We start from the raw sequence: 22144 nt of genomic DNA, 5'->3' as shown, positions 1-22144 counted from the left end.
AAGAAATTGGACTCCTCTTTCGTCTCCTCTTCCAACTCCAAACGACCCCTGAGTCTCCTGTCCCTTCATCACGAGTTGGAGCTCAACTACTCCAAATAGCCGCTTCCCCAGCTCAAACTCCATAAAAGCAGGTGTTGTAGAGGTGACAACTGACTGTTAGGCAATTTTGCTTTGGAAAACTACACATGGATCAAAATATTACTATCGAGGAGGGAGATGTAAAAAGTGGCCTTGATTTGGTGAAATCAGTTTCAGATAAGCATCTTGATCTTTTGAGACCATCAGCCCGATATTATTCAATTTAAGTGGCAGATGCTACTGACCGTGAGAAGGGTAAATATACCCTGATCAGAGATGCAGATGACTTCCAACCAAGCATATATGACAAGCCATTACCCTGTTTTGGCTGCGGAGTTGGGTGGTTTTCACTTCTATTAGGATTTGTTTGCCCAATAATGTGGTACTATGCCGCATTGCTGTATTTTGGTAATTACTTCAAAAAGGATCCTAGAGAACGAGCTGGGCTTGCCGCATCTGCAATAGCTGCAATGGCATTTTCTGTTTTCTTGTTGATCATCTTAGTGGTGGTTCTACTTTTTAGCTCCCGCCTTGACAGTTGCACGGGCTTTGGAGGCATTTGTGGGCAAGGGCGTGTGATCTGGGGATTTGTATATTTTTCCTTAATTCAGCTGCGATGTCTGATGTAGATATGATTTCTTAGAATCAAATCACACATGACTCCATTTTTCCACCGATCACTATACAGGGGGAAAAAAAACACAAAGGAAACAGAAGAAAGAACATCAGAATGAAAGAAGGGAAATGTAACCCGCCATCGAAGAAACGACTACAAAATGGGCTAAAGCTCCGTTATAGGAACCGTGATTGAGAGAGTGTATTTTAGGAACAATAATACTATGTTGTTGAATAAATCATTTTTTTCGTGCAAAAAAAAAAAAAAAGAGTATGTGATTGTACGTGTCGAGAAATCAATAATTGGAGAAAATCCATCAATCGTTCTAAATATGCTTCAAATTGGAAATATTTAGAACCAAATTTATTTTTGCTGAACCAAATTTTAGAGATAAAAATCACGCAGGTGCCAAACACTGGGTTCTATATTTGTTTTTGTCGAATCCTTTGAGACTAAACAGCACAAGTGTCAGACATTGAGAACTAAAGATGTATTTGTGCCTTGCCAAAGTTTCAAGGGCCAAAGTATCACCTGCGACTGCTGGCAATTTAGTATCGGATTCTCACCCAAAAAAAAAAAAGGAAAGAAAAATGGCATTGGATGCGATGAATGGAGTCTCAAAGATGAGACGACCGTCAACAAAACACTTGACATATTCTTTCGTTTTGTTATTTGATAAAGTATTATATATATCTTGCAATACACTTTATAAAATTTTGAAATTTGAATTTCAGAGTCCCACTGTGGATAATTTTGAAATTTGAATTTGAGAATCCTATTGTGGATGAATATAAAATTATCTCATCCGTGTATGACTTCATATATTTCCTTAATAGTTTGGTTTTTCTAACAAATGTCTCAAGGTAGGTGTTTAAAATTTGTGCACAAGCATCCAGTCAATAGATGGTCATGTCCTATTGTTTTCAATTATCCAATCAATCCAATGGTTCAACTTACTCTCCAAATGCACTATGTTTTGTCAATTATCCAATCAATCCAATGGATCAACTTATTCTCCAAATGCACTAAGTTGCGAGCCCAATAGGAACTCCTTTTCTCTCTATCTCTCCTCCTGTCGACTTCTCTTTGCTTTTTTTCCTCTTTTGATTAATAGATGGTCACGTTTAGTTAACAAATATTTGGTTCTCAATTATCCAATCAATGCTTGGTTCAACCTACTTTCCAAATGCACTAAGTTACGAACTCGCAATAGGAACTCCTTTTCTCTCTATCTCTCCTCTTGTCGACTTCTCTTTGCTTTTTTTCCTCTTTTGATTAATAGATGGTCACGTTTAGTTAACAAATGTTTGGTTCTTAATTATCCAATCAATGCTTGGTTCAACTTACTTTCCAAATGCACTAAGTTACGAACCCAATTGGAACTCCTCTCTATCTCTCTTCTCATCCAACTTCTCACTAATTTTTCTCCTATTTTCGAAAATCTACCCATAGGGAGGGAGGCCATAGTAAATCCAATAGGAACTCTCTTCTCTTTATCTGCTCTTCTACTACAACTTCTCTTTACTTCTCCTCTTTTCAAAGATAGTCCCATTGGGAGGGAGATCACACCCATGAATTTCGTTTTGTTTTATTTTTCTAACAAAGTCTCTCCTAAGTGGAGTTTGATGTTTCTCTTAGTTATTCTTAGGGAAATTTTTCTGTTATACTAGGAATTCCCATGGGGATTTTTGTGTTTTTTCCCTTATTTTATTGTTAAATATGAATTTATTTCAAATTTGATTGTTAGATATGAAATTTTTTGGATCTTGGATCTATTTTGACATATTTTATCATCATTATTGGAGTTCAAAACCAATGACTAACAAATCTAATGATTGTAACATGTACAGAAGGGAGTTACAATGATTTATCGATTAGAAGATAATTTTGAAATTTCTTACATTTTTTAGATCTAATTCATAATTTTTTAAATCTATTATATTTGTTAAATTATAGATATATAATTACTAGTGTATGTTTATCTTACCATTAAAGCAGCAATATAAATCAAATCTTTCTCAAATCTTTATGGATCTTTGTTCTATTGTGACAGATCTCATCTTCATTATTTGAGTTTAAAACCATTGACTAGCAGATCTGGACATTACAATATGCATAGAAGAGAGTTACATTAACTTATCTATTAGAAGACAATTTTGAAATTTCTTATATTTTTTAACTCTAATTCACAATTTTGTAAATCTATTGTATTTGTTAAACTATATATTTGTAATTTCTAGTGCATGTTTATCTTACCATTAGAGCAGTGATGCAAATCAAATCTAACTGAATGATTTCAAGCAATATGCTAATGAAATTTGCTTTTTATCCAAAAAAAAAAAAAAGACTTGCTCTCGAAATGACATAATTATATAGGGTTTGCAGTTTAGGTGTCTAATGAAGTTAAAATCTATAGATAGGCTTGTCAATCCCTAATAAAGTTAGATAGATAGGTGTCTAATGAAGTCAGAATTTATAGATAGGCTTTAATCTACCTAAATATACCATGATTTTCACTTTAATCCCTAATCTTTTTTCCCATATTACTTAACTCTTGCAAAACAAACTACCTCTTTATTATGTTAAATTTTTCTTTTTTTTTTCTTTTTTCTTTTCTCAGTTAATTTTAACCCATGATTTATTTTTGATTACTCTAAGTTAGTGGTAAAGGTCGAAGGAGAGAAGTAGATTTATTAGCATATATATTAATATTTGATAACTTTTGAAAAAAATGGTAAAGAAAAGAATCTAATAAGCATAAATACATTAGAGGAAAAAGGAATAAAAAAGATGTTTAAATAAGCAGCATGTGAATGTGATTGTACAAAACGAATAATTTATTTTGAATTGTCTGATAATAAGGATATAGAATAAATTTTTTCTTTAATTTCCTAGATTGAAAATTAATAAAATTAATTGGAATGCAATCGATTCGTCATTGACTAATTTTGTAGCTTCTTCATACTTGCAAATTGGAGAATAGACATCCAAAATTTTTTGTTAAGATGGATTACACAAAATTAAAGAGTTACAAGTTATGGTAGAAATCGCTACATGTTAGAAAATAATAAGAGAATGTAAATTCAATTAAAATTTGATTCTTTGACAAATATAAATCATAGAAAAGGAAACTAATGGATTTTTTTATTTGTCCAAAAAAATTTTAAAATAGAAAACTAATTTGACAAAAAAGAAAAGAGAGAAGGAAAAAGAGAAAATATCAACATAATGGAAAGGTAATTTTGTCTCACCATAGATTAAGGTGACACAAAAAAAAAAGATTCTAGGGTAAACTGAGTATTAAGGTATATGTTGGGGAAATAAATTATAAAGTGTATATTATATATACTAACAATGTATACACCATCACCGTTAGATCCATGACACATGTGTAAAAGTTAAATTTTAAATTCAAATTTTGTATAATTGTCATTCATGGGTTTAACTCATGTCAAAGATTATATTCTTGACCTCAAGTTCTATTTAATTAGGTTAACAAATGTGTGGCTCATTTTTTTACTTGTAAAAAGAAATTGAAGTTTTAAGTCTTAATCAGGCTGGGCCAAACTCATATCATGTATCCACTTACATGATAAATAAATACAAGGGATAAAATATATTGGAAATGTATTCAATCGCCAAATAAGTTTAAATATATTTTTCCACTGACATTGCAAGCAAGTCAACTTTTTGGGGGGGGGGGGGAAGGGGGTGGGATGGGAAAAGAAAATGCATTAAATTAAATTAAAGTAAATTATGTTCATATATAGTCACCTAGAAGATATACAAACCGCCACCCAGCCATATCTTTCATGTCAATCAACAAACATCAATTCATCACTATTTCTCTCTCTTTAAGGTTGCCAATAAAAAAAAATCACTACAAACAAATACAATTTTCCAATTCATTCTGAACTTTAGTTCATATTGGTACAAAGAGAAAGTGATTTTCCAAGGTTCCAACTATGTGAAATCAGGTGAACTATACTTGAAACAAGTATTAGTAATAATTTTATCTACATGAGTAACAAAAGAGCCAAGGAATGTTTTCATTTTCACGTGTTTTCACAGTTGTCACGTGCCCCTTTTTTAACCCTCCCTTTCATTCGCGCGATGCGTGGGCGCCTCTTCTAATTAAGTCCTAACCTGTGATTTTGTTTCTTGTCCGAATAGTCTCTAGGACTTCTATTCTTCTCTTCAAAAGACTGGGGTAGATGATAACTTAGATGAAGGTTTTGACTTAACTGAATTATCAGATGAAATCTTGTTTGATTCTACTTGAATGTTGAAATCCTGTAATATTTTGGTTCTTTAATGAGGACAACACTTCCTAGTTTTTACATGATTACACACTCAGGTGACAACTTTGAATTTAATGAAATTTCTTCTCCCTACTTAATTTTACATAGTTGAGTAATAAATATGGTCAATAATTATAATACTCTTCTCATGATTAGTCTTTTGAGGGAATTATTATTATTTTTACCTTGAAAAAAATAAAAATAGAAAAAAAGAAAGAAAAGAAAAGAAAAAAGAAAAAAAAAGAATAAGAATTGTTCTACTTCAATGGTTCTTGTACTCAGTAACCAGGAGTCTTTATCTATAAATGTTGACTTTCACGTAAAACGGTACTAGAATTAAGAGTATGCAAAGCAACTTGAATATATGAAATGTTGAGTAACCGGTAATTTTCATTTAAAAATGTTGATCTTCATGTCAAAATGCACTTTCACAATTTGAGTAATATTTAGCTATGTTATATGAATAAAATCCCTCATTGAACTTGAGAGAGATATGATCATGGATTTAGATAGCATTTTTATTAACCATATGAATTACTTACTTGTGAAATTAGATAAGGATGAGAAATTGAGTTGAACTAGTCAAAATTATGGTATAATTGGCTCTTCTTTACTAGACATTATGAGTACTTGAATTTAATTGAGTGATTGCATAATGGTTATTTACCTTGTTTTGAAGAATTGAAGTTGAATTGTGGACATATGTTTATTTTCAAAATTTTGGATCATTGTTGGTTTGTATTTCTAATTGCTTGAAAACAAGCAATGGTTCAAGTGTGAGGGAGTTTGATAAGTGTGTATTTTTGAGTGTTTTAAACGTGTTTTAATTAGTTTTATAGCTTATGAGCTAAGTTTCTAGTGAAAATATGTATTTTATAGTTTAAAGTATAAAAATTACATTTCTATAGATTTTAATGGCAAAAAGTTCATGTTTTTATAGGTTTAAGGATTCAATCATCGAATGGCATAAATTGAGAAGATAATTAGATGATTGATGATGATTTAAAGTGATAAAAAGATAATATGAAGTGCAAAAAATGAAATGCAATCAAGGGAGTTTTTTAGCTTTGACACCTGTTGGTATTTCGGCTATATATTGAGTTACAAGTATTGGATTGAGGTGATTTTTAAACCATTTTGAAGCTAATAGATGGCTTTACATTTGGAATGAAGATATTGAGATCCATTTTAGTCGTTTTCATTGTCAAAATATCAAAATACAGAAGTGCAATTTTGTTGTCGAAAGCTGAAACAGGGAATTGACTAGTTGAGGGTATTTTGGTTATTTTTTAGTCTACAGATCTCCAAATTGAATGATTCTTGATGCATTGGAAAGCTAACCAAATGACTATAACTTCTATGTTTTGTAGAAGAGCTAATTTAGCATCCATAATCGAGAAAATATCAGTTGAAATTGGACAAAAAATAGAGCAAGGATGAAATCTGTCCAAAATGAGCAAACCTGCAAAAAGAACAAAATGGGGGGTCAATACGCAGGGTAGGTCGCGTTTTATAGCACACGTAGTCTCTAATTTCGACTGCAACTTGCTCTGCAACTTGTGCTCTATTCACACAACCGTTTTGACCAACATTTTTGCAAAGATTCCAGTTGAAAATGAGTAGATGAGCATGGAAATTTTGAGAAGCAACCTTTGAGAGTTTTAAGAAGCAATTTTGCCTACTAGAAACAACTCATCTTAAACTTGAATCTCTCTATAAATAGTAGCCTTTGGGGAATATTTTCACATCTTTGGAAGGCTATCGAAACTCATCAAAAAATGTAGTTTTCACTAGAATTTTCTTAATTCATTAGTTAGGTTAGTATAGTATAGAACAATTTAGGTAGTTATGTGTGCTATCCACTCTTGTGTATTGATCAGATTAGGATGAAGATAGAGTTGAAGAAGGAAATAAAGCTCATGTGACAAGGGTTCTCTCTTCTCCAACTCTTTATCTTTTGTATTGGATTCTTAAATTTAGTTATTATACAAGTTTGGATTTGTATTTCAATATGTGATCTAAAGTTTATGCCTTAGGTTTTGGTTAAACTTTCTATAATTGTTTGGTGCTAACTTCTTGGCTATTTGATGCTATTATCCTGATTGAGTTATTTAGCACTTTTGCTCTTATAATCATGATTAATTGGCCATTGATTATGATCATCTAAAGGTGTTATTTTTTCAATGAAAATTGAGATTTAACACTAGTTTAAGAAGTGCTAAATCTAAGGAGTACACTCACGAAAGTAGAGGTGCATCTTTGTGACTTTAGTGATTCATTTCATATAATTTTATAAAAGAAATAAAATTGTAATTAATTTCATAACCACGAGAGTAGGTATAGTTTAGCTGCAAGTATAGTTGATTCACTACGAGAGTAGGTTTCACATACATGAGAAAATTACGCCATAACTAGTCAAGATAGTAGTGTTTAATGATCCAAAAATTACACTTGCATGAGTAGTGAGGGATACCATGACCTAAAGAGCTTTCATTTGTTATTTTGTTGCACATTTTAACTTAGTTTTATTTTCTTCAATTTGTTAATCGTTTAAATAATAAAGGAGTTTGAAAAAAATCGGTAATTGACAATCTTCCATGTGGAATTGAAACCTAATGCTCCTATACTCAATAAACGACTCATATACTTGCGAAAATTCGCATGTGGGGTATTTAGAACTTAATAAATATAAAACTTGACTATGGATGAGTTAATTTTTATATGTATACCTTGCACTCATCACATCCATAAATATCTCTATAATTTTCTCGATGTAATAAGAGAATATAGCCATTATGCAACATTAAAATATAATAGAGGCGTTGCATAGATCAAATGGCATCCTTCTAAAGGCAAATGTGCCGTAAAGCCAAGTAAATGTGGTCTTCTGTTGATCCTCCGAGACTATAGCAATTTGGTTCTAACCTGAAAAATCATCAAGAAAACAATAAAATTCATAACCTGCTATTCGCTTCAAAAGTTGATCAAGAAAGGGTAAGGGAAAGTGATCTTTTTTTGTAACTGCATTTAATTTCTGATAATCAATGCACATCCTCTACCCGACCATAAGTCGAGATGGAATCATTTCATCATTTTTATCCATAACCATAGTAATTCCACCTTTTTTAGGGACAACATGAATAGGATTAATCCAAATACTATCAGAGATAGGACATTTATACCTGTATCGAGTCATTTGAGAATTTCATTTCTTATCACCTCTTTCATATTTGGATTGAGCCTTCTTTGCATTTTCACAATCAATTTGCAATTGTCTTCTAATAGAACGCGATACATACACATAGAAGGACTTATACCCTTGATGTCCGAGATTGTCTATCCAATTACCTTTTTATATTTTTTTAGAATTTTTAGCAAGTTTGTACATTGTTCCTCATCTAGGTGAGCACTGACAATTACCAGTAGTGCTATTTTCTCCAAAAAAAAAAAATCATATCTTAGATGATTTGGAAATGGTTTGAATTCTAATTTGGGAGGTTCAATTTTCGAAGGTGGTGGGAGCTCTTTTCCTTGACCAAGATTTTTATAAGTATTACTCCATTTATAAGGTGTTTGAAAATTCAAATACTTGATCAATTCTTCATTTTCTTCACAATCTCTCTCTTGCATCCCTAAACTCATTAAACAAAATTCAAAAGGGTTGAAGTCAAAATTAATTCAGTTCAGCTCTTGGATTAGTTTATCAATGGTGCCAATAGAACAAGCATGATTGGTAAAAGAAGGGTATTTTTTCATTTCATTCAAATTGAATTCTACCTTATTTTCATTTTCATGTACTTGAAACTTAAAATTGCCATTTTTAGCATCGATAATAGTACTTGCAGTTGCTAAAAATGGTCTACCAAGAATAATTGATATAGATATATCTTCTTCTATATCTAATACAACAAAATTCATGGAAATAATAAATTTTTTCACTTTAATTAACACATTTTTCAACACTTCCAATAGATATCTAATAGACCTATCGAATAATTGCAAAATAATATTAGTGTGTTTAAACTCATGCAAACTTAATTGTCTAACCACCATTAAAGGAATTAATGATACACTCGCACTAAGATCACATAATATTTTAGAAAATTCAATATTACCTATAGTGCATTGTATGGAGAAACTCCCCGGGTCTTTCAATTTTGACGGTAACTTATTTTGTATAATGGCACTGCACTCCTCCGTTAATGCTATTGTTTCACAATCCTCTAATTTCCTCTTTCGAATCATGATCTCCTTGAGAAACTTTGCATATGAAGGAATATGCAAAATAGTATCAGCAAAAGGGATATTAATATGCAATTGTTTAAAAATTTTAATAATTTTCTCAAATTCTTTATCAAATTTATTTGGTTTGAACCTTTGAAGGAATGGAACCATTGAAAGTATTGAAATGGTAATGGAAGATGAGAGTTGATCTTCACTTTGCCTTTCCCTATTATCCTTCCCCACACTATGCTCTTTGTTCTCCCTCTCAATTTTCTCTCCTTCACTCTCATTCTTTCTCTTACTTTCAATCATTGGATGGTCCTCTAATTGCTACCACTACAAAGGGTAATGGCTTTGACGTGCTTCCTCGGATTCACTTCCATTTTACTTGGTAATTCTCTTTGATTTCTATTGTTGATAGAATTGGCAATTTGACCTATTTAGACCTCTACATTCCTATACAACCCAGTCAATTGATCCAATCTTACCTCCAATTACTCAAATCTTTTCACAGTGCTCTTAGCTAATTTTTCTACCGCAATCTCCTAACTTGATTTAGTGTCCATCTGTGATTGCTTTGGTTGGAATCCTGACGGATTAATCGATTTTTGAGGATTGTTTTGATCATTTTATCTAAAATTTGGATGCTTTCTCCACTTGAGTAGGGGTTATTTTGAACATTTCTATTAAAATTATTGACAAATTGAACATGCTCAAAATCAGCATACACATTAGTTTCATGTTCACCCTCATATGTAGAACAGCAAGAAACATGTATATTAGATGAAGGGACCAACTCCGGCTTGTCTACTTAACCATTTCACCATATTATTCATTTAAGCACTTAACATATTTAGAGTGTCTATTTCAATCATACCTACTTGCCATTTAGAATTACCTTACTCGTTCGCCTATTGATAGTTGTTTGCTGCCAATTCATCTATTAAGTTTTGAGTTTATTGGGTCAATTTATCCATTAATCTCCACCTGCGGTTGTATCAATTGTAGTTTTAGTTGAGAAAAATAAACCATTATAGAAAATTTACACTATAAGCCAATCGAAAAATCCATGATGTGGATATTTTCATAACAAATCTGTAATCCTTTTCCAAAGTTCATACAATGATTCACTCTTTTGTTGGTTAAAACTAGTTATGTCCATTCTAAATTTAGTCGTTTTACCAGGTGAAAAATATTTGTTCAAAAATGTTCTAGATAAATCATTCCAAGTGATGAAAGTATTAGGAGCATAAGAATGCAACCACACTTTAGCTTCATCTTACAAAGAGAACAGGAACAACCTTAGCCTTATTGCATCTTCACTAATTTCATTCATTTTAATGGTATCACATATTTTCAAAAATGTGGTTAAGTGTGCATTTGGATTCTCTACGGCTTTACCTCCAAATTGAGATTGTTGAACCATTTGAATAAGTGATAGTTTAATCTCAAAATTGTTAACGTTTACTGTTGGCCATTCTATACTTGTTTGTGATTCTTGCGTTCCTGGTAGAGTACAATTTTTAAAAACTCGCCTATTTGTTTCATTTTTCATCATTTCTTCATCAAAAGGCAACTTTATAGCGATTCCCTCGATATATTATACCTCTCATTCCTCTTGTTGTTTCTTTGTCGTCTTAATGTTCTTTAAATTTTCGAATCAAAAGGTACAACCACACGTAACGTCCGGTGCATACACTACAAGCAAGAAAAAAAAGAGATAATGTAGTAGTTATATCACAAAAATAAATAAAAATCCTAACATATCTATTGACAAAGTTCAACTAACTAATAAAGAAAATGTCCAAATTAATAAAGTTTGTTAGGCCCTAATAATGCCGTTCTCCAACAACGGCACCAAAAACTTGACGAGTTCTCAATATAAGTGTAAGTTTAATCCAAAATACACCTGTTTGACTACAAGTGTATAGGTCAAATAGTAGTTTAAAGCATATACCAGCTCAATCCCACGAAGAGCAATTATTACAAGTACTAGGTCCTTTACTTACTGTATTATTTATACTATTTATCAAATGAAACGAAATACAAATAATAATACTTACTATCTAACTATTTTAACTAAATAACTTGCAAGATAGCAATAGAGAAATTTCACTAAATACTTGAGTTCAGAGAGATAGAGTCCACTTATGGCACAAAGATATAAGTGAATAGATATACTTTTTATTACTACTCTTGTTTAACTAGAGATTCATTTTCAAATTTACCAAAACTCACTCTCATAATGTAGTGATTTAAAATAGTCTGGTTTTCCCTATTCTCATAGTGAATAATTAGATCTACTCTTTTATTCTTCATGAAATGCAAAGTTAATCCATTTAAATGTACCTCTATTCTCATGAGTCTATTCCTTAAGCTCTATTTATGTTGTTTCATCATTATTACCAATTTTCATTGAATAATAACAACTAAAAACTTGCTATTGGTGATCAAACAACAACAAGTAATAAGCATGCATAAATGAAAAAGTTAATACAAGAGATAACAAGTGTAAATTATATTCAATACATATCAAGTAGCCATAAGTTTCATCTACTCTTTAAATCGAGAAAATAAGCTACTCGTGTAATATAAGACAATAAAGAGTATAACTTCATTGTATGCAAACATACTGAATCATAAGTAAAGAGAAAGACAAAGAAAGTTTGGCCAAGATGGTGAACAAGCTCCCAAATCTTCTATTTCTTTAACAAAATGAGTGATACAATGAGTTCTCCAAGTTTTCTTACAAGCTTTTAGCTAAAGAGAAGAAACAAACTAAAAACTAAGCTCTATCAAGAACTAGCAAGAACTTCCAAGAACTCCCTCACTCTTCAATGATTCTTACATATATAATGTTAAAAGAGTCAAAAATTGAAAATTATGATACCCCGGATTTTTGTGTAAGAAGAAGAAAGTGTGACAACTTGAAAATTTGCTCATATTTTCTTATAATTTCATCTTATTTTGAATAAACTATTTTATAATTCTTTTACTACTACTTTACTTCCTCATTAGTTGTAATATATAAGAGAATCAAGAGTTTTACCTTTAGTTTTATAGTTAGCGTAAATTAGGATTCTCACGTATTTTGGTGATGTGATTAATTGTGGAGGTGTGTGTACTAAATTTGGTGGATAAGAAAAAATATCAGGAAAAAAAAGGTGTGTTATTAGAAGTGTTAATAATAAGGGAGTGAATCATAAGTGAAAACACAAGTACGCGTGAGTTAAGGAAAATAGGCTTGAACTGATGTGCGCCGTTTGTTACCGATTGAATACACCACTTAAACACTACTTTATTACCTTAATCTTCTTGATTTTATTTCAGAAATATCATCCCCTAAAATACCCTTAAGGAGGGCCAAAAAGCTTGACCAAAAGAAAGAGGAAAAGAAGAAAAATTTTGAGATTGAACCATGCGGTGACACTTGGCGGTAATCTAACCAATTTTGACCAAACCAATTTCCTATCTTCTTATCTTTCTCTTGGCTCCATTTTTTCTTCATTTTCATCATGCTGGCCAAGCTCTAGAGAGAGAAGAAGTGAGAAAAAATGATGAGGAGGTCGAGGGAGCTATCCAAGTGGAACAAGTGAAAGTTCCATTGGGGCCTATAACACGAGCTCGCACGAAAAGGTTAGATGCTGCACTACAAACATTGGTTCGTGAAGCTCGAGAGTCCAGTGGAGAGCCAAAGGCCATTGAGGGCCTCAACGAATCGAGAGATGTTATTCTACTTTCAGCCATCTATGAGGATTCGTTGACTATGACTTGGCTAAGGGCCCATGGCCTATTATTAGTGTAGTAGAGTGTAATAAAGAGGTCCAACCAACTTGTGGTTTGGACCTTCGTCGTAGTTAGTTCTTGAGTCAATGGGTTAGGCCATGTGGGCCACGTAGTTAGTCCTGACGCTGAGCTGTGCGGGGGTCTCGCTAGATTGTGGCGTCCTCTACCAAATACCGAGGCTCGCTGACCACGTGATCAACGGGTTTAAGTTATCTGTTGTGTTCGTCATCTCCAACGTGAATTCCTACCTTCTAGATCCTTCCTGTCTGTATGGGTTGCATCACACGGTTGGTGCCGTTCGTATCAGCTGGCATCAAAACTAGTTGAAGGTATCGTTTTCCTTTTCTTGTGTTTTGTCCAATTCCGTCCGTGATTGTCTTCAATCTGTCCGCGTGAATCTGAAGTTGTTTTGTCGTGTTTTAGAGTCAAATTTCTATCCAAAACCGTCTACAATCTGTCCAAGTCAGTCCACCTTTGTTACTCTTGTTTTTGCGTTCAAAAAAATTCTGTTTCCTGTTTGAGTAATTGCGTCACTAGCCGTCCTTGTTGCTTGGAGTTGTAGCTCGTTCGTGTGGTGTTGTGATGTGTCGAGTAGTTTGGGGCTGCTGCACCTTGTTAGAAGCTGTGAGTCGTTAGGTTTATCTAGGGTTTGAGTCCAAAAAAAAAAAGAGAAAACCCTAGCTGACCTTTGTTTGTTGCGGCTGACCAAGTCCACAAAAAGAGAAAACCCTAGCCAACCTTTGTTTGTTGCAGCTGACCAAGTCCAAAAAAAAGAAAAGGAGAAACCCTAGCCGTCCTTTGTTTGCTTTGTCGTTCAAAAAAAAAAAGCAAGCAAAGAATTTGTTTCGGCCAAGCCAAAAAAAATTTCAGATTTTATTGCCAATCAATTCGAAGTGCTACATAGTGGTCCAAATGATAAAGCAACAGTAAAACAATCAAAAATTTTGGTCCACTACTTTTTGAAATTCTTGAGCACTTTGCGTCTTGGGAACTTGCATCACTCTTCGTTTAAAAAGTTTCTTGTATTCTCTTGCGGTGGAGAAAGGTTTCCTCGGTTTTAGAGTGAATCTTGTGGGAACATCTTGGGTAACCCGTTGGGGGGGAGCCTAAGAAGGGTTAGTTGCACCATTTTGGTTGTCCATAACTCGTTATTCTTGTCTTGAGGCTAGCCAAAATTGCCAAATTGCCTTGACCAGAATTTGCAAGCTTGTTTGCGGTTTGTGGGGTAAAGTGCACGGCCATTAGGGTATTTAATAGCCTAGGCCAGCCGTGCCTTTCATTGGGATTTTCCAAAAAAATCAACTTGTCTTCCTATCCTTGAGATTTCCTAGTTGTGACAGTTTCCAAAACTCAATCTCTTAAATTTTCTCCTTACTTTTTTTTCTCACCACTTCCTACATTATAGCTGCCACCTTTGCCCTACCTTTTAGGGATTACTTCCCCATATTTTAGCAACATTTTCTCCTACCTTTTAACCTATACACCAGCCACCACCTTTGCCCTACTTTTTAGGGATTTCTTACCTATATTTTAGTCCTACCTTTTCCTACATTTTAGGAGTTCCTTAGCCTTTCCTTTTCCTTTCTTTTCGGCCACTCTTCCTACATCATAGGGGGTTAATCGCTACTATTTCTTGCCTTTAGTTGCACATTCAGATCTACTCCACAAGCAAGGCAGCTTGTGTTTCTAAAAAAAAAAAAGATAATTGTTTTCTTTTTTTAGGCCGTGTCTTTGTTTTTTTCATTCCGTGTCAAGTCCTACTCTTTCATTTCTTGCATTTGAGTCATTCCACTTCCATTGTCCTCGAGTCACTCATTCCCATTCCATTAAGGATTACCACATTCTCGTGATCCAAATTGGAAGTTGATCGTTTGCCTGGAAGGAGTTCTTATTTCTTCAAGGTAAGCTGTCAAGAGGCTTTTGAGGGCATTTGTGAGATTATTAGAGTGCTTTTTGAGTGACATACACGAGAGTCGAGAGTAAACACGTGAGGGAGTGAGTAAGGCATACATACCTCTATTTGCTTTGCTACCAACTTTTTGCAGGTGTCGTACATCATGTCGGACGGGAGCGAGCTCTCCAAATTTGACCCCAAATTGAACAACATGGCATTGATGGTAGAGTTTAAACGCATGCTTAAGGAGTCTATGGAATCCCTACATCTACGGATGGATCAATTGGAGCTTTCTCAAACTCGATCCAACACTGCCCATCGAGATGCTCCACCTCGCGAGGAGATGGCTTCTAATGGCGAGGAAGAAGACTTCATCCGTCGACCCAAGCAAGACTACCGGAGGACGGATGACAGACTAAAGGGGGTCAAGATCAAAATTCCCTCATTCCAAGGCAAGTCTAACCCTGAGGTTTACCTGGAATGGGAACAGCGAATTGAGATGGTTTTCGAGTGCCAGGACTACATCGATGAACAAAAAGTCAAACTGGAAACCCTCGAATTCACTGATTACGCGATTGTCTGGTGGGAGCAGTAGCGCACTAGCAGGCGCCGCAATAGAGAACCGTCAATTAGTACATGGGAGGAGCTACGAACCACCATGAGGAAAAGGTTCGTACCCAGTCACTACTACCGTGATCTATATTAGAGGCTCCAGACATTAGTTCAAGGAAGCCGTAGTGTGGAGGACTACTACAAAGAGATGGAGATCACCATGCTCCGAGCAGACATTGTGGAGGATATAGAGGCAACCATGGCGAGATTCCTTAACGGCTTGAGACCTGAAATCGCCGAATTGGTGGAGTTGCAAAACTACGTGGACATGTCTGAGTTGATTGACAAGGCATCCAAGATCGAGAGAAAGCTTAAGAGGAGGGGTAACCCTCGTAACCCTAGCTTCTCGCCCACGCCTGTGTGGAGGGGCAATCCGACCTTCGAGCAAGAATGGCCTAGTCCTGGGGTGTCCAAGTTTACTCTTAAGACCGAGCCACCCAAGACAGTTCCAAAGGAAACTCCAATGCCTTCATTCGACCTCTCCAAGCCATGAAGCTGCGACAAGTGTTTTAAATACCAAGGATTTTGGCACATTGCTTCTCAATGTCCCAATAGGCGTACCATGATTGTCCTACCGAGCGGAGATATCATATATGATGACGAGAACAAATTCGCTGACATGCCTCCATTGACTGAAGAAGGTGAAGATTCCGAGGTGGAGGTTGAGGCCACTAAGGAGCAAGTGGGTGTTACTCTCGTAGCCCGTCGAGCTCTCGCGACCTAAGTCAAGAGAGTAGATGAGCCCCAACGTGACAATATCTTCTACACACATTGTCACGTCAAGGGTCGAGTATGCAGCCTCATCATCGACGCCAGAAGTTGTACCAATGTGGCAAGTACACTCATGGTGGATCATCTTTTTTTGCCCACGTTGAGGCACCCCAACCCATACCGCTTGCAATGGCTCAACGAGAGTGGCGATATCAAAGTCACCAAGCAAGTGGTGGTGCCGCTTCGGATCGAAAAGTATGAGGACGAGGTTCTTTGCAACGTCGTTCCCATGCAAGTTTCTCACATTTTATTGGGACGGTCATGGCAATATGACAAGAAAACTACGCATGATGGCTTCACTAACAAGTATTTCTTCTTGCACCATAACAAGAAGATGACACTGGTTCCTCTCACACCCCAGCAAGTGCATGAAGACCAATTGCGGTTGCAACAGGAGCATGAGCGAGAGTTGGCCAAGAAATCCAACGACTCTAAAACAATCATTAAAGCACCAATCGCGAAGACATCCACACCTAGTACTTCTGGACGACTGGACAAGCGTCCAAGCTTGTTTGCAAAGAACAGAGAAGTTCGCAAGTTACTTTTATCCAAATAAGTTGTTTATGTCTTATACTGCAAGGAAGTGATTCTACTCTCTCATGAGACACTCACTGACTTACCTCCTAAAATCTCTTCGTTGTTGCAGGAATTTGAGGACGTTTTCCCAGACGAGATCCCAAGTGGACTACCCCCACTCAGAGGGATCGAGCACCAGATAGACTTCGTCCCTGGAGCATCCTTGCCGAACAGGCCGACCTACAAGATGGGTCCTGAAGAGATTAAGAAGATCCAGAGGCAAGTGGATGAACTTTTAGAGAAAGGTTGGGCTCAAGAGAGCATGAGCCCACGTGCAGTTTCCGTCATCCTCGTTCCAAAAAAAAGGGCACTTGGAGGATGTGTATGGACTGTCGCGCCGTCAACGCTATCACAATTAAGGATCGTTACCGTATACCTCTTTTAGATGATTTGTTTGACGAATTGTATGGTGCAGTCATATTCACCAAGATCGATCTTAAGAGTGGCTGCCATCAAATTCGAATGAAGGAAGGGGACGAGTGGAAGATGGCCTTCAAGACTAAGTATAGTCTATATGAGTGGTTAGTTATGCTGTTTGGTTTGACTAATACTCCTAGTAAATTTATGCGTCTTATGAATCATGTGTTTCATCCTTTCTTAGGTAAATTTGTTGTTGTTTATTTTAACGATATTCTGATCTACAGCAAGAGTCCTGAGGAACATGTAGCACGTGTACGAGCTGTCCTTAAGGTTTTGCGTCGGGAGAGGTTGTTCGCCAACCTTAGCAAATGTACTTTCTGCACTAATGAGCTTGTTTTTCTTGGTTATAAGGTTAGTGCACAGGGCATTAGTGTGGACGAGAGCAAGATCCAAACCATCAATGAGTGGCCCGTCCCCAAGACCATGAGTGAAGTTCGGAGTTTCCACGGCCTTGTGAGCTTTTATCGTCGATTCGTGAAGGATTTCAGCACTATAGCTGCCCCTCTTACCGCCATTATCAAGAAAGATGTGAAGTTCGAATGGGAGGAAGCTTAGGAGAAGGCGTTCCAACTCCTTAAACACAAGCTCACACACGCACCCTTATTGTCCTTACCTAGTTTTGATAAAATTTTTGAGGTTGAGTGTGATGCTTCTGGTGTAGGAATTGGAGCCATGTTGATCCAAGAGGGAAGGCCGATCGCGTACTTTAGCGAGAAGTTAAATGGTGCCGCCTTGAATTACTCCACCTACGACAAGGACTCTATGCTTTGATTCGTACACTAGAGACATGGCAGCACTACTTGAAGCCTAAGAAATTTGTCATCCACGCTGACTATGAGGCATTAAAGCACTTCAAGTCTCAACAAAAGTTGAATAAGAGACACGTTCGGTGGGTCAATTTTGTGGAGTCCTTCCCCTATGTGATCAAATACAAAACTGGTAAGACCAATATCGTTGCCGATGCACTGTCCAGGAGGTATGCCTTGACTACTTTACTTGATGCTAAAGTCCTTGGATTTGATCTTATCAAGGAACTTTATGATACCGACTCGGATTTTTCTGCTATCTATGCATTTTGTGTTAAGTCAGGTCAAGGTAAGTTCTTCATCCATGATGAATTTCTGTATTGTCATGATAAATTATGCATTTCATCATGTTTCATTCGTGAGTTACTAACCCGTGAGGCTCACGGAGGTGGTTTGATAGGACACATTGGTGTCACCAAGACTTTGAGTGCTTTACAGGAACACTTCTATTGGCCACGCATAAGAAGAGATGTGGAGCGAGTGGTGTCACGCTGCATCACCTGTCACCGTGCCAAGTCCAAACTCCAACCCTTTGGTTTGTACACACTTCTACCTATCCTTTCTGAACCATGGGTTGACATTTCGATGAATTTTGTACTTGGTCTATCTAGGAGTAAAAGAGGTCATGATAATATTTTTGTCATTGTTGACCAATTTTCTAAAATGGCCCATTTTATCCCATGTCATAAGACGAACGATGCTACTCATATAGCTGATCTGTTCTTTAAGAAAGTTGTCCGTTTGCATGGTGTACCTAGGATCATTGTGTCTGATAGAGATGTGAAGTTTCTCTCTTACTTCTGGAAGAATTTTTTGGGGAAAGTTGGGAACTAAGTTGCTATTTTCTACATCCAGTCACCCCCAGACCGATGGCCAAACAGAGGTCGTTAATCGCACATTGTCTACATTACTTAGGGTCATCATTAAAAAGAACCTCAAAACTTGGGAGGAGTGTCTACCACATGTTGAGTTTGCTTATAACCGTACAATTCATAGTGCTACTCAGTTTTCACCATTTAAAATTGTTTACGGTTTTAACCCTTTGACTCTCTTGGATTCGATGTCTTTGCCATTGTCTGAGCGTACTAACCTTGATGGCAAGAAAAAGGCTGAGTTTTTCCAGATTTTGCACCAGCAAGCGAGGGCAAACATTGAAACTCGGACCCAGCAATACCTCAAGCATGCCAACAAGGGTCGGCGTTGCGTGGTATTTGAACCAGGTGATTGGGTCTGGTTACACCTGCGCAAAGAGCGTTTTCCTGTCCAACGTCGCAACAAGTTGCTACCCCGTAGAGATGGACCATTCCAAATTTTGGCGTGCATCAATAACAACGCATACAAGCTCGACCTTCTAGGAGAGTATAATGTCTCAACTACCTTTAATGTTGCTGACCTAAGTCCATATCTTATAGATGATGAAGTCGATTTGAGGACAAATCTTTCGCAAAACGAGGGGAATGATGAGGAGGTCGAGGGAGCTATCCAAGTAGAACAAGTGAAGGTTCTATTGGGGCCTATAACATGAGCTCGGGCGAAGAGGTTAGATGCTGCACTACAAACGTTGGTTCGTGCGGCCCGAGAGTCCAGTGGAGAGCCAATGGCCATTGAGGGCCTCAACGAAGCGAGAGATGTTATTTTACTTTTAGCCATCTATGAGAATTAGCTGACCATGACTTGGCTAAGGGCCCATGGCCCATTATTAGTGTAGTAGAGTGTAATAAAGAGGTCCTTGAGTCAATGGACTAGGCCATGTGGGCCACGTAGTTAACCCCTACGCTGAGCTATACGGGGTTCTCGCTAGATTGTGACGTTCTTTACTAAATACCAAGTTTCGTTGACCAAGTGATCAACGAGTTTAGGTTGTCTGCTACGTTCGTCATCTCCAACGTGAATTCCTACCTTCTAAATCCTTCGTATCTGTACGGATTGCATCACACGGTTGGTGCCGTTCGTATCAACTGGCATCAGAGCTAGTTGAAGGTATCACGTATATCCTTTTCTTTGTCCTGTTGTGTCGTTTATTGTGTCCGTTGGTGTCGTTTCCCATTCTTGTTTGGAGTAAAAAAAAAAGTCTGCCCAAGCTTTGTCATCTTTGTTTTTGTCTTGTTTTGGAGTCGAAATTTCTGTTTTGTTGCTCCATTATTTCTGTCATTTTCCTTTTCTTGTGTTGTGTCCAATTCTGTTCGTGATTGTCTTCAATTCGTCCGCGTGAATCTGAAGTTGTTTTGTCGTGTTTTAGAGTCAAATTTCTGTCCAAAACCGTCTACAATCTGTCCAAGTCAGTCCGCCTTTGTTACTCTTGTTTTTGCGTTCAAAAAAATTCTGTTTCCTGTTTGAGTAATTGCGTCACTAGTCGTCCTTGTTGCGTGGAGTTGTAGCTCGTTCGGGTGGTGTTGTGGTGTGTCAAGTAATTTGGAGCTGCCGTACCTTGTTGGAAGTCATGAATCGTTAGGTTTATCTAGGGTTTGAGTTCCAAAAAAAAAAAGGAAACCCTAACTGACCTTTGTTTGTTGCGGCTGACCAAGTCCAAAAAAAGAGGAAACCCTAGCCGACCTTTGTTTGTTGCAGCTGATCAAGTCCAAAAAAAAGAAAGGAGAAACCCTAGCCGTCCTTTGTTTGATTTGTCGTTCAAAAAAAAAAAAGCAAGCAAAGAATTTGTTTTGGCCAAGCCAAAAAAAATTTCAGATTTTATTGCCAATTAATTCGTAGTGCTACATAGTGGTCCAAACGATAAAGCAACAGCAAAACAATCAAAAATTTTGGTCCACTACTTCTAAATTTTGGTCCACTATTTCTTGAAATTCTTAAGCACTTTGCGTCTTGGGAACTTGCATCACTCTTCGTTTAAAAATTTTCTTATATTCTCTTGCGGTGGTGAAAGGTTTTCTCGATTTTGGAGTGAATCTTGTAGGAACATCTTGGGTAACCCGTTGGGGGGGAGTCTGAGAAGGGTTAGTTGCACCATTTTTGTTGTCCATAACTCGTTATTCTTGTCTTGAGCCTAGCCAAAATTGTCAAATTGCCTTGACCAGAATTTGCAAGCTTGTTTGCGATTTGTGGGGCAAAGTGCACGCCCATTAGGGTATTTAATAGCCTAGGCCAGCCGTGCCTTTCATTGGGGTTTTCCAAAAAAACCAACTTGTCTTCCTATCCTTAAGATTTCCTAGTTGTGACAGTTTCCAAAACTCAATCTCCTAAATTTTCTCCTTACTTTTTTTTCTCACAACTTCCTACAATATAGCCGCCACCTTTGTCCTACCTTTTAGGGATTATTTCCCCACATTTTAGTAACATTTTTTTCTACCTTTTAACCTATACACCAACCGCCACCTTTGCCCTATTTCTTAGGGATTTCTTACATATATTTTAGCCCTACATTTTAGAAGTTCCTTTTCCTTTCTTTTCGGCCACTCTTCCTACATTATAGGGGGTTAACCGCTACTATTTCTTGCCTTTATTTGCACATTCGGATCTACTCCACAAGCAAGGTAGCTTGCGTTTCTAAAAAAAAAAAAAGAGTATTGTTTTCTTTTTTTAGGTCGTGTCTTTGTTTTTTTCATTCCGTGTCGAGTCCTACTCTTTCATTTCTTGCATTTGAATCATTCCACTTCCATTGTCCTCGAGTCACTCATTCCCATTCCATTGAGGATTACCACATTCTCGTGATCCAAATCGGAAGTTGATCGTTTGCCTGGAAGGAGTTCTAATTTCTTCAAGGTAAGCTGTCAAGAGGCTTTTGAGGGCATTGGTGAGATTATTAGGATGCTCTTTGAGTGACATACACAAGAGTCGAGAGTAAACACGTGAGGGAGTGAGTAAGGCATACATACCTCTATTTGCTTTGCTACCAACTTTTTGCAGGTGTCGTACATCATGTTGGATGGGAGCGAGCCCTCCAAATTTGACCCCAAATTGAACAACATGACATTGATGGCGGAGTTTAAACGCATGCTTAAGGAGTCTATGGAATCCCTACATCTACGGATGGATCAATTGAAGTTTTCTCAAACTCGGTCCAACACTGCCCATCGAGGTGCTCCACCTCGTGAGGAGATGGCTT

The 22144-nt window shown here is 36.5% G+C and overlaps 1 non-coding gene and 1 pseudogene across 1 annotated transcript; both read left to right on the top strand.

Annotated features, from left to right (window-relative positions):
- The first annotated feature begins 84 nt into the window (after positions 1–84).
- LOC140035623 (uncharacterized) lies at positions 85–15494 on the top strand (annotated as a pseudogene).
- On the top strand, positions 10284–10390 carry LOC113728283 (small nucleolar RNA R71). Its single transcript, XR_003458012.1, has one exon. It is a non-coding gene; the product is annotated as a small nucleolar RNA R71 (small nucleolar RNA).
- Positions 15495–22144: the final 6650 nt, after the last annotated feature.

The sequence above is a fragment of the Coffea arabica genome, chromosome 2c (genome assembly GCF_036785885.1).
Source record: "Coffea arabica cultivar ET-39 chromosome 2c, Coffea Arabica ET-39 HiFi, whole genome shotgun sequence".
Classification (NCBI taxonomy): domain Eukaryota; kingdom Viridiplantae; phylum Streptophyta; class Magnoliopsida; order Gentianales; family Rubiaceae; genus Coffea; species Coffea arabica.
The sequence above is the reverse complement of the archived record's forward strand: the minus strand, read 5'-3'. Positions and strand labels throughout refer to the sequence as shown.